Here is a 13,015-nt window from a genome sequence, read left to right as displayed (position 1 = left end):
TTGTTTAACTTGTTGGTAACTTCCCTACTGAGGGCTGTTATCGTTGGATTTGTTGAACAGAGTGTAGTGTCACTGACTGGAGTGTGAAGGGATTTCAGAAGCTATCTTGCTGAAGCAATTCATTATTTACAAGAAGAAAGGCCTCCAAGCACAGAGTGACTTGTCAATGCCACATCAATAGTTAGGGACAGAGCTGGAAGTAGAGCCTGGGTTTTATGGTCTCTTGTCCAGTGTATCTTCGTTGTGAATAATTTACCTCTAACTGGCAGATAATATAAGTCAGAGTTTTGGTGCAGATTTATCGGGGCAGTGATATATGGTAAAATGTAGGGCAATCGGGGGCAGGCTTACAAATCAGTTTCACTGTGCTTTTCTTTCCTACCAAGCACTAGGTCCCTATGCCTGTTGAAGAGGGAGTTAGTGAGGAGAAAACCTAAGGAGATGAGGACTCGTTAGACAGTCAGGGTTGGAGCACACACTTGAGAGCTCTGACCTGCTAGCAGGGCAGGAAGAATGATTATGGAGAGAAGAATGCTGTTGTGTCTGCACCACGTGATCCTTTTACAGGGATTGCAGACACTGGTTAGCTCTGCTTTGCTGATCGAAGGAGTAACCGGGAGAGATAGGCAAGCCCAGCTGGAGATTCCTAAGTATTACTTCATGAAAAAGACGACAAAGCCTGGCACACGTGGGCCCGTGTGTGCATGTCTACATATGTGTTTAAAGATTATATTTGTATTGATGGAGTGATCCCAGAGGAGTCAAAGCAGTTTTATGTTGATAGATTGGCATTTGGGAGATAAATTACTTTTTCTTTGATAATTATATTAGTTAATGTGTTACTTTTATTAAATAAAATAGAAATAAATGAAAATCCATATATGGAATTTTAGACTTAAGATCTTTTTAATTTTTAGTTTTTCTAGTAGGGTCTTGTGCTGTGTCCCAGGCTTTCCTTGCTTAAAAGCTGAAAAGCTTAAAATAGTGATGGCAGCTAATAGACTTTCCTGTAGAAAACGGACATCTCTAAAGGACTTGTCCTCTGAATCACTGTGCGCTGTGCATTTGCAGCACACTGCATTCTTCTGGAAGCTGACTTTTAGATGTGCTCTGTGGGGGCTTGAAAGACTATGGCTCCCAAAGGGAGTGGCACTATTAGGAGGTGTAGCCTAGTGGGAGGAAGTGTGTCACTGTGGAGGTGGGCTCTGTTTTGCTCAAGCTTCCCTCCCTCCATGTGACTGGTAGTTGACTTCCTGTTGTCTGCAAGATGTACCACTCTCAGATACTCCAGCACCATGTCTGCCTGCATGCAGCCATGCTCGCTGTCATGATGATGATAGACTGAACCTCTGAAACTGTAGGATAACCACTCCAATTAAATGTTTTGTTTATAAGCGTTAACATGGTCATGGTGTCTCTTCACAGCAATAGAAACCCCAACTAAGACATGCTCTCTTAAACTGAGAGTTTTCAAATGCCTATAGTTTTGATTCACTTACTTTTAAAATGTGTTTGATGTTATTTCATAAATCTCTTATATTTAGCAGTAAACATATTAAAGTTAATATATTCACCAAATTTTTGTATGGGATATTGTTCCCATATAAAATCAAGGCCAGTGAATTCTCATGATCTCTTTGATTAACTTAAGACTGGAACCATCCTTCTGCTAGAAATAGATTACTATTGTATTTTGTGGATTTTCTAAGTCCTGAGTTTCTTGAGCCTTTAATAACTTAGTAAATACTCTTGTAATTTTCCAGCACTGGAGAACCTTGGCCTAAAAAGTTGCTTGTTTAATTTAAATCATAGATACTAATAAAAGAAAAAATATTTTGGGGTATAAATATTTACTGGGAGCGTGTTAGTCACAGGTTTCACATAGCACCAACAAAGCTGTTCTTCATAGAAAAATTAAAAACTAGGCAATTTAAAAACTGAGGAAAACACAAGTGATAATTTGTGTTTGGGGTGAGAAAACAGAATGCTATTTCTTTTCCTGGTTAAGAAATGTGTTTTATAATTAACTGCTCTTAGATGCTATTATTTTTCCTTGTAGTAGCATCAGATTAATATTTATAGTTTGTAATCAGGTCTTGAAATTAAACACCATATTAAAATTTTCTTTGTGATTATTGTTGTGGGTGTACATGATGTGGGAGGGATTCATATGCCATGTTGTACTTGTGGAGGTCAGAGGGCAACTTTGATGGAGTCAGTTCTCCCCTTCTCCCTTCGCATGGTCCACCGTTATTAGATCCTTAGGCTTCTGCACCAGGCACCTTTGCCTGCTGAGCGGTCTCACCAGCCTAACATCCATCTTAACACGGGAAGCCTTCCACTCCAGGGGGCTTGTAAAGCTTATAGAAACCCAGTGCTGGTCTGCAAGCGCAGAATGCGGAGAGTAGTTGGTTCAAGCTACAAAGGAACAAAGTGAATTGCACATGAGGGAGTAGTTATGAAGAAGGGGAGAGGGGGCCGGGCGGTGGTGGCACACGCCTTTAATCCCAGCACTCAGGAGGCAGAGGCAGGCGGATCTCTGTGAGTTCAAGGCCAGCCTGGTCTGTAGAGTAAGTTCCAGGATAGCCAGAGCTGTTACACAGAGAAACCCTGTCTCGGGGAAAAAAGAAAAAACAAGCAGACAAACAAACAAGAAGGTAGGAGATCCGATTGCTACACAGTCTTCCTTAGCTTTTAATGAGTTTACGAAAGTTAGCCTCCATGAAGAACTCTGACCACCTTTCCCTGTTGCTGCTATGAAGTTTTCATTGACCGTTAGGTTGTTGTGGTTGACCCCTGCTGTGACGTTGGTGAGGAGGGCACAGAAGAGCTGGCGTGTTGTGCAGTGGGGCTGCTGGATAACCTAGCTTGTTAGAGGGCCCTAATTTCTACTTTTAGGACGTTCGTCTTATTTAGGCTGTGTATGCGGTTGCATGTTTTCTGCATGTACTGTAAGGATATTAAACTTAAAATGCGGTATTAATTATTTTGACCATTTTCTCTTTTTCTGTTTGTGGTGGAAGCTCAAAGAAGAAATGAATGTGGATGGTGCCTTTCTGGGCTCCTGAGGGGCAAATATTAATTTAATTAGAAATAGTCCAACAGACGTTGGCTAGAGGCATGTTAGAAGCACGCATGACTCTTGCTTTTGACCTGTTTTTGTTATTTTGTTGAGATGAAGTCTTGTTGTGTGCTCGAGATTGGCTGTGAACTCATGGCAGTCCTCTTTCCTCAGGCCTCCCAAGTGCTGGGAAACAGATACATGCCAACATGCTTGGCAGACCCTTGCAGGTGTAAGATTCATTCTTGCTATTAAATTTTAGGATTCGTTCATGATTTAAATGTTTTTATAGGAGAAAAATGTGTGAAAACAGCCAGGAAAATTCTAGAAATATCAAGTGAAATACACCTTCAGATGGCAAAATGGGGTATTGATAATACCTGCTTCTTTAGGTTATCATGAGGATTAAAGGGTATAATTTATTTAAAATTCTTAGTATGGTATCTGACACAGAGCAAATGGTTAATGTTTTGTGTATGGTGTGTGTGTGTGTGTGTGTGTGTGTGTGTGTGTGTGTGTGTGTGTGTGTTCGCATGTTTATATGTGCATGTGTGCACACACACTATGCACATGAGGAGGTCAGAGAACAGCGTTGACATTGGCCCTGACCTCAACCATGTGTGAGATGGGCCTCTCTCCTTGTTGTTGCCCCCTCCGTCGATCCATTGTGCCCGTTAGGCACCATGTGTGTTTTCCTTCTGTAAACGAGATCATTTTGTAATTCAGGCATTTTTACTAACATAGTCAGTTCCTAGAATAGTGAGCCAATAACAAGAAGCTCTAAATGGGTGCCATTGTCTCTAACCGTTACTCATTATGGAGCTGATGAATGATATTCTTACCCTACTGCTGGAGAAGTACTTACTAAATAGCATAAATCTTTTGTTTTCTCTACTCTAATGGGTTCAGACAGTGCTTGCACAGGGTGTGCCATACCCGTTCTGGACTCTTACTTGGTTGGTGATCTCTTGGCAGTTGGGGGTGTGTGGGTGTGGGCGTCCCTCTTAGAAGATCCTTCCTTCCTCTCACTTTCCATTCTGTGGGTTTGTATCCCTGCAGTTGGAGAAAAGGAGAGAGTCTGCTAGTCTGGGCTTTAAAAATAGTTTTACAAAAAGAACAAAACCCAAATTCTATTGATCATATTTAGAGAATGTTAAGGATCTAGTGGACTATTATGAAAAATGAGAATGGGTGGGTGGGTGGGTGGGTGGGTCACTGTCTTAAATGACTGGTTTAAAAATGGAAGCCAGAGATCCACCTCATTTATCTGAACTAAAAAGAATTACAGGGCAACCTGAGCTACATAGTGAGAACCTGTTTCAAATAAAACAGACAACATCAACAGCTTCCCCCACCCCCACCTCACTTCCCCAATCAAAACCTAAGTATGAAGAAATACACCATATTGTGGCTGAAGCAGAAATATGGCAAGTTAGAGGCCACCTGGAGCTATATAACGAAACCCTGCCTGGGGTGGAGTAGAGAAACACATAGGTGCTTCCTTAGACCTTTGTTTTTATAACTAGTACCCTAGTTATATGTTGATGGAGACTTCAGTAGGTTTTATAACTAGTACCCTAGTTATATGTTGATGGAGACTTCAGTAGGTTTTATAACTAGTACCCTAGTTATATGTTGATGGAGACTTCAGTAAGTTTTATAACTAGTGCCCTAGTTATATGTTGATGGAGACTTCAGTAAGTTTTATAACTAGTGCCCTAGTTATATGTTGATGGAGACTTCAGTAGGTTTTATAACTAGTACCTTAGTTGTATGTTGATGGAGACTTCAGTAAGTTTTATAACTAGTACCCTAGTTATATGTTGATGGAGACTTCGGTAAGTTTTATAACTAGTACCCTAGCTATATGTTGATGGAGACTTCAGTAAGTTTTATAACTAGTGCCCTAGTTTTATGTTGATGGAGACTTCTGTAAGTTTTATAACTAGTACCCTAGCTATATGTTGATAGTGCCCATGTTAACATGTTGATGGAGACCTTTTCTATTTATTTCCTCCTTCGTTTCTCTCCTTCCACCCACCCCCTTTTCTTTTTGCTAAATAAAGAATGCTGCAGCTGGGCAGCGGTGGCACACACCTTTAATCCCAGCACACAGGAGGCAGACAGGTGGATCTCTGTGAGTTTGAGGCCAGCATGGACTTCAGAGTGAGTTCCAGGACTGCTACATAGTGAAACCCTGTCTCAAACAAACAAAGAATGCTGCAACACATATCCCTGTATACACGGTTTTAATGAAATTTTAGGCTTAGTCATGGGGTAAACTCCAGTGGCAGTGAGTTTCTAGATGAAAGGACTTTACAAGGTACTTGAAGTCTGTTAGTAGCAATAACTGCCCTTGAGAGGCTCCTGGTTACATTGTCACTACATTTCCTCACCTTTGTGGGCACCAGCCATCTGCATTTTAGTGTTCTGATTGGAACAGAGTTTTGTTATGAGTAAGCGATTTTGAACTTACTAACTTTATAACTAGTTTGTTCATATCTTCTGGCTGTTAGTTACCTACCAGTATCACCCCCTCTAACCAGCAGTCTTGTGTTACTTAGGTTGGCTCCAGCTGCTCACTCAGTGACTGCAGAAGACTCATGACTGAGGGCCTGCAGAGAGGAACTGTGCCCTGGGATTGGCCTTAAGGTGAATCATGTGACCCTCCCAGCCAAGGTGTCCATTCATGTGGAAGGTAGGAGTCCATCACTTGCCACATTGTAGAAAAGCATTTTTGTAAACATAAACTGTTATAAAAACCAAGTATTACATGTTGTGTAAGTTCATTTACTTTTGAGGACAACTTTCAAATACTTTTTTTAATTCTTTAAATACAGGTTCTCACTGAATATCCCTCCCTGGGGTGGAGCTCACTCTGTAGACCAGGCTGTCCTTGAATTCACAGAGATCCACCTGCCTCTGCCTCCTGAGTGCTGGGATTAAAGGCATGCGACACCACTGCCCGGCTATCCCTAGCCTCTTACAGATCTCTGAGGCAGGTTCTGCAGTCTTAATTAATTTATGGGAAAACAAGGTCTACTTTTTAGTGTTAATGGTATGATTTTGTGTGGACAGAGGTTAGGTGTATGACCTTGGTCTGGGCACATAAATAAAAGGAACACATTCATTAATCACGCTCACTGAGCAGCTTGTGTGTTTGTTTGCTCTGTCCTGTCTTGTGCAGTTAGTCTGCCCTGGAGAGACTCGGGCTCTGGGGTTCTTACCTTAGAAGTGGACCCTGTCAGGGAAGGACTGTTGAGTGCATTGTCTGCCTCAAAATGTTACTTAGGCCTCGCCTTCGGCCCTATGACAGCCAGCTTGATTATTTAGCTGTTTAAGGCTGCAGTGGAATATTTTTACTGCCCCCCCAACCACACACACACACACACACACACACACACACACACACACACACACACCACCACCACCACCACCACCACCACCACCACCACCACCACCACCACCACCTTTTTAAACCACACAAAATAAGTTGAGTTGCTTTAAATCTCCAAGTGCCCGTTTATTACACTTGAGTGTGTTTAGTGTTGATTAGCAAGTGAGTCCACATTGTGATGTGAGGGGGATGTCAGAGATGACAGAAATGAGCCTCGTTTGAAATTTGGTGACCTTGTGTAATATCATGAAGGATCCATAAAGAAATGTTAGTATAATTATAGATCTGTTTTTGTAGATTATGAGGAATATTTTAAATATGAAGAGAAATATATTTATTTTGAAACCAGGTTATTCTGTCTTGTTTGGCTGGCCTTGAACTCTTGATCTCCAGCAATCCTTCCTCAGGCTCTAGAATAGGTGGCCTGCAGCCATGCATGACTATGCCAGGCCAAATTAATTTTCTAAGTCCTAAGACTTACAAACAAAAGAAGATTAAAGCAAGGTGGTAATTCTCCAGTGTTGGCAGAAATGACAGCGTTACTTACCTTGCTGGAAACGTGGGCTGGCAACAAGATCCAAATAATAAGCAAAAAGCCAGTTTCCCTGGGGCTGGAGCAATGACCCAGCGGGTTAGAGCACTGCCTGCTCTTCGAGAGGACTCAGGTTCAAGTTTCAGCACTTACATGGCAGTTCACATCTCTCTACAACTCCAGTTTCAGGGGATCAGATTCCTTCTTCTGACCTCCTCAGACACCAGTTCTGCAAATGGTTCACAGACCTACACGGAGGCAAAACACCCATACACACAAAATGAAAACTCAAAAAGACAATTCCCAAAGAGAACATGCATGTTGTTACCATGTACAGAAAAAGATTTATGTGCCCAATGTGCTAACATATACCTATATGGGCTTTCTACAAGTTTAAGACTAGCCTGACCTACATGATGAGACCCTGCCCTCCAAAACAGAAGAAAAAGGATTTTGTTTCCTTATTAATCAAAGAAATGTAAGCTTCCCTTAGAAGTAGTTGTTAGCATTAACAGAATATTGTAGCTATCGGGGAAGACTTGTTGAGGTAAGCAAGCATGTCCTGGGTATGTTAACACTCGAGAAAGTAATTTGTAGGACTCTTAAGGCATTTTAATAAGTAAAAAAGTCACACATAAATTTATCACCACTCAGGTGATTCTTCATTGAGATTTGTTTTTTAAATATAAAAAACCCCAGAAGCAATCTGATAGTTCAGTCATACTAGGGATGTTTGAAACCAAGTATTTGAAACGGAATCTGTTCGATACAGCATTATGAACCTTTTGGTTTGCATTTATACAGCTTAACTTGAGGGGTTGTTTTGATGGAAGTAGGTAAGAGCCAGAGTACACTCTCAGTGACCTTGGAAAGAAGAACATGTGAAAAAAACTGCCAGTATAGACGGGGGACCTGTGCTTCAGGGTTGTGGGTTTTGTTCCCTGGTTCTGTTCCTGCTGTCCTGTGTGCTCCAGTTTTTCTTCAGTGTGCAGGACTTTTGTAATCAGAAAACCAGTGAACATTGTTTTAAAATCACCTCTGCAGTGACATTTCAGTGCTAGGGAATGGGTCGGATGGGCCTTGGGGAGAGATTTTTGTTTTTATTTTGTTTTATTTTTGTGGGAAGGCTGTTTATCACAGGGGAAAATGTTGGTTTTCTTAAAGAGCGAGCAATGTTTTCCTGTTTAATGGAACTTAGTAAGAATGGTTCAGTGGAAAATGTGGCTTTTCTGTGTGTGGAGTCTCCTAAAATATCATGTCAGAAAGAGTGTTAGAAAATGTTCTGGCTACAAGAAAATGGTTTTTAATTGGTTTGAGGAAACTTTAGGTTACTGTTTATCACTATGGTGGGCTCTGTTGCTTCTTTAAAGGGGTTGATTACGTAGCACCTCAGCTGCTGGTGTTATCAGGCTCTCAGATGAGGTTTGCTTTCCTCTTCCCTCTGTCTCTTTGCAGCCTCACACCAGTAGCTGTGCTCCGACTTTATAATGGATTTATTGACAGAAGTCTATTGGTATTAACCATAATTTGTGGTTGTAAAGTCATCAGCACAATATTTTCAGCTGTTTTGATTTCTTGAAGGTTTTTACAGAACATTTATGCCCTTAGCTGTGGTTTATAGGAAAACAACTGTTTGATTAATATGTAGCTCTAGACTTTGGAGGAGACATACACTGTATTCTTACTTTAAAAATCAACACAGTGAGACAAGTGACTGAGTGGACACCTTCGTATGTGTTTATGAGCCTGTCTGTGCCTGTGTATCTAACATGTATACATAACTTACTCAGAGCATTTACAAAGGGCACACAAGCTTGGGCCAACACAAAGTAGGGCGGCTGAGGTGGAGAGGGGTACATAGACTTCAGCAGTTAACATTTAGAAAAATCGCAGGTATTTCCTTTTCTGTAGGATGGAAGTTTTCATAAATCCTTTAAAAAGTATCCATGAACATGCAAAGAACTGCCTGCTTCCCTTGTGAGGTGGACATGGAGGCCCCTGAGGTTTTGTTACTTTCTCTTTATGCCTGTTTGTCATAGACAATTCAAGTTGTGAACTAATCAAGAATGAGGAAATTCTACATCAAAAACTACTCACGTTGGGGTTGGGTGTCAGTATTGAGGACCAGCCTCTCGGTTTGACTCCTTGGGCTGAGAATGCTGCTGTTGCTCCTGTGGCCACCCATCAGCTGCACTACAAAAGAGCATGCTTTCTCACTGCCTGCTTGTAATCTGGGAATGGCAAATGTTTAGAATAACTCCAGTACAATGGCAGAAGGAAAAGTCCATGGGTATCTCTCTTGCCTGCATTAGATTTAAAAATATCTCTGCTTAAAGCAAATTTCTGTAGATCAACTTAAAGTGACTGAGGTTTTGCCATTAGAACTTCATGACAGAGAAGAATGTGCTTTGTGTTTCCTTTGATTACTCTTGTTGAGGGGTCCTATTTGGTATATTTTTGTCCACTTTCCATTTCTCTGCCTCATTTTCCATGGAATTGACAAAATAATGAAAGTATTAAAGTATTTTATAATTGAGTATTATACATTTGATATCAAAAGTATCTATAATCTCCCTCCCAGTAAATCTAAGCATGAAAATTTACCGTGAGAAAATAACTTAGAACCTCCACCTCCCTATATATATCTATGTAAAAAAAATTATTAGAAATGATTTTACTCATTTTCAGGTTTTTCAAAGTAAAGATCGTCTATCCATTGTTTAGAGACAGATTATGCAAGGGTGTCAGAGTAGTTGCATGGGCACAAACATGCACAGGCTGGCAATTGTGCATACGGAGCTGCTGGAAATAGACACATACAGTGTGATCTCTTGAATATTTTTTCCAGTAGTTTATGATGCATTGCTGTTACTGGTTTATTTTGTTGCTCCAATTGTTTGGGGCTGTTGGGGTCTCCTTGGAGACCTTGTGTCTTTCCACATTGTCTTTTGAGTGTTCCCATATTTCAGGGCACCAAAGGATAGTCCAGGCTATAGTTGCATTTTTTCCCTGTCAAGCAAGAGCTGCAAGGACCCTGTTTTATTGAAGATGGATATTAGAGACTGAGGTCCAGGTCCCGATTGTCCTTGCTATGTGGACATCACTGCTTTTAGGCCCATTGAGTGGGTAGAGCTAGAAATTACATGTGTCTTTACCAAAACACCCATATGCATTTTATTTTCACTATTTACCTGCAGCCTGCACCCATATGTTCAGCACTGTGAGTTTCCTCCTCTCATTCTGACACTTTGAACCTTTCCCCTTTGTATAATTTCTTTCTCTCGCGGTAAGGGGCTGGTGCTCACTACTCGGTGTATCTAGACTCTGCAGATAAAGCAATGGCTTTCCAGTGAGACATTTGCCCCAGAGACAGTTGCAGGTGCTTGGGAGTATTTTAGTTGTCAGGGTTGGAAAGGCCTAATGGCATCTGGAGGTCAAGGATGCTCCTGATCATCATCAGAACGGTGAGTATCATGGTTCAAAATGTCTGATGAGCCATGCAAGGTCGCCATGTCTGTAACCTGGTACATGGGAATCTGTGGCTGGAGGATTGCAAGTGTGAGGCCAGAATGTGCTATATAGTGAAAGTGCTCCCTTATCACTAAAAAAGAAAGAAAAAGATAGAATGCCAGTGGTGTCCCATGTGAGAAAATAAGTAGCTCCAGCGTTACTAGTTTATAGCCTGTGAGAAATGAATGTGCTAGTTCGGATGAAATATTCGTGTGCAGTTGTTTCTTTCTTCTTACAGCATGCGGTTGATTAGGTCCTTTACCCCTTCCTGTATGGTGTGCTAGTCAACTATAGTACAGTTACGATTGTTTCTTCCCTTTGTATTAGACTGTGGATCATCTTAGTTTTGTTTCACTTTTGTATGTTGTTGGGGATGTGAAACACCATGGGGTTAAGAGTCAGAGCAGTACAAGAAAGTTCTACTCATAAGAGGGAAGCTGTTGTTTGAAAAGCTTCCTAGAGCTCTGCCCTAGTCTGGGGGCTCTGGAATTAGCCCTGACTTTAAAGTTAGCCGATGACTAGATACAGAAGAGTGGAGAGCTGTTTTCCAGTTCCTACCTGTAAGGGTTGTTGTGAGGATGACAGAATACCCAGGAAGCATCTGCCCACGATGCCTGCTTCAGAGAGCCCGAGCCACAGAGGGTCACCCTTCTCATGTTTAGCAAACACTAAGTACCTTGCCACTGTGTACAGAGGTACTTGCTCTTTCCTAGTGACAAAAACCAACATGGTTTGCACCTTGACTTGATCCTGTGTTAGTGGTTTGTAGTAGTTTATAGAAAGGACAGTGTCTGTCTCTTATCATTGATAATGCAAGAGGCTAGGGCTAAAAGAAGTAATAATTATGAAACTTTTATATAGAAAAAGGTGTTCATTTCCAGGACAAAATGCCGGATACACGTTACTTATTGAAGAAAGGAGCTTTGTTGATTTCTGTTTGGGAGGCTCAGAGGCACAGCTCAGTTCCTGGATGGGTGATAAGCGTAGTCAGAGGCAGGTGAGCACATCTCAGGACTCCTAACTTGGGTGTCATACCTCCAATCACAATGGGCCTTCAGGTGATACCATAGTGTAGGTTACATGCATATCTCTCCAGGAAACTACAGGAAAACAAACAATGAGGGGAACAGGGTATGATGACACACACCTTTAATCCCAGCACTCTGCGAGTTTGAGGCCAGCCTGGTCTACATTGTGAGTTTAAGACCACCCATGGCTATTATAGTGAGACCCTATCTCAAAAACAAACAAACAAACAAACAAACAAACAAAAATAGGTAGAGAGTAATAGAAGAAGACACCTCTGGCTTCCACACTTGTATAGCACATGTGTACAACTCCCTGTATGTACACTACACATGCACACACATACTCACACACTCACGCATTCACACATGCATGCACACATTGTAGAAAATAGTTCCGTGTCTTTGTTATTTCTGCTTTTAAATACCATTTGATATTGAACAGTAAGTGGATAGGTGTTTAGTATTCCCAGATACTTAAAATGCTCATGTGTCTCTATTTACAGCCCCACCATTCAGTTTGAATGTGCATGAGAATTCTCTGAGGGTCCTTTTTAGAGGCGGATTCAGAGCGAGAAGATCTGAAGTGGAGCCTGAGAATGGCATTCACACTGTGACATGCACTTGTGGAACCAGCTTCAGAGTCGTGCTTTCTAGCTGTGATTCAGTTCTTCCACTCAGGACACACGTCTGTTAGAGCTCTCAGTTGCGCTCACTGTGCGTATTGTCCCGTGACGTGTGAGCTGTTGAAGTCATCACTGGTAGCTGTGATGTTAGAATTCTCCATAGGGGAGACATAATGTCTGCCCTCCTCCCAAGATCCCAAGAAGGAAAGTTTCCATGGAAGTTCACTCTGGGGAACCAAAGAGTGCTTGGGCTTCCTTCCAGAGCTAAGTGAGGGGTCACTTCCAGGGCCGTGGGCACTCCTCTCACAACTGGCGACACCTGCCAAGCCTTCCCCATCAGGGAGGAGAGCTCACCTGTCACCTGTAGCTGCTTCAGTGGAGCCCCCTTAAGTCTTTTCCAGCCTCCCTACACTCTAGCCCCTCCCTGAGGCCCTGTGCAGCCTGACCAGGAGGTAGGAGCCGCTGGGTAGTCAGGAGAGAATCTCCTGCACCTCTTGCTGGTGGGGGATGCCTATCCAGGATGATCTTTGCAGGGGGCACAGCCTAACTCCCCAAATAGCAGTTGCTTGGCAGGGAGGACAGCCACTCATGACGAGCAGTTAAAACATTTTAAATTAATACTCAGTACATAAAGACAACCGATAACAGTTAATGAGTAGAATTGATAAACAAACATCATAATTTAGTAAAACAGCTGAAGATGAGCTTTTTTCCCTTGGCTCCCTGTATTAGTCAGGAGAGCTTTGTGTGTATGTGAAAAACCCTTAAAACCAAGTACTTAAGTTAACTGACACTAGAACCCAGCCTGTGATATCACAATATCCCTCTGAGTGAAGTCTTGTTAAAGCATGGGCAATACATTGC

At 41.9% G+C, this 13,015-nt stretch overlaps 1 protein-coding gene across 12 annotated transcripts in view; it reads left to right on the top strand.

Annotated features, from left to right (window-relative positions):
* Disp1 (dispatched RND transporter family member 1) overlaps positions 1–13,015 on the top strand; it is a 169,084-nt gene that overhangs the window by 63,478 nt on the left and 92,591 nt on the right. For 10 of the 12 annotated variants that reach the window (XM_052737890.1, XM_052737882.1, XM_052737873.1 and 7 more), the window contains exon 2: positions 5,626–5,759. The gene's annotated coding sequence lies outside the window, so the exon portion shown is untranslated. The remainder of the gene's footprint in view (positions 1–5,625; positions 5,760–13,015) is intronic. The other 2 variants (XM_052737886.1, XM_052737878.1) reach the window with 1 other exon arrangement.

The sequence above is a fragment of the Peromyscus californicus genome, unplaced genomic scaffold, assembly GCF_007827085.1.
Source record: "Peromyscus californicus insignis strain IS unplaced genomic scaffold, ASM782708v3 Scaffold_14__1_contigs__length_90479793_seg_2, whole genome shotgun sequence".
Taxonomy (NCBI): Eukaryota; Metazoa; Chordata; class Mammalia; order Rodentia; family Cricetidae; genus Peromyscus; species Peromyscus californicus.
Note: the sequence above shows the minus strand (reverse complement) of the source record. Positions and strands in the feature narration are given on the sequence as shown.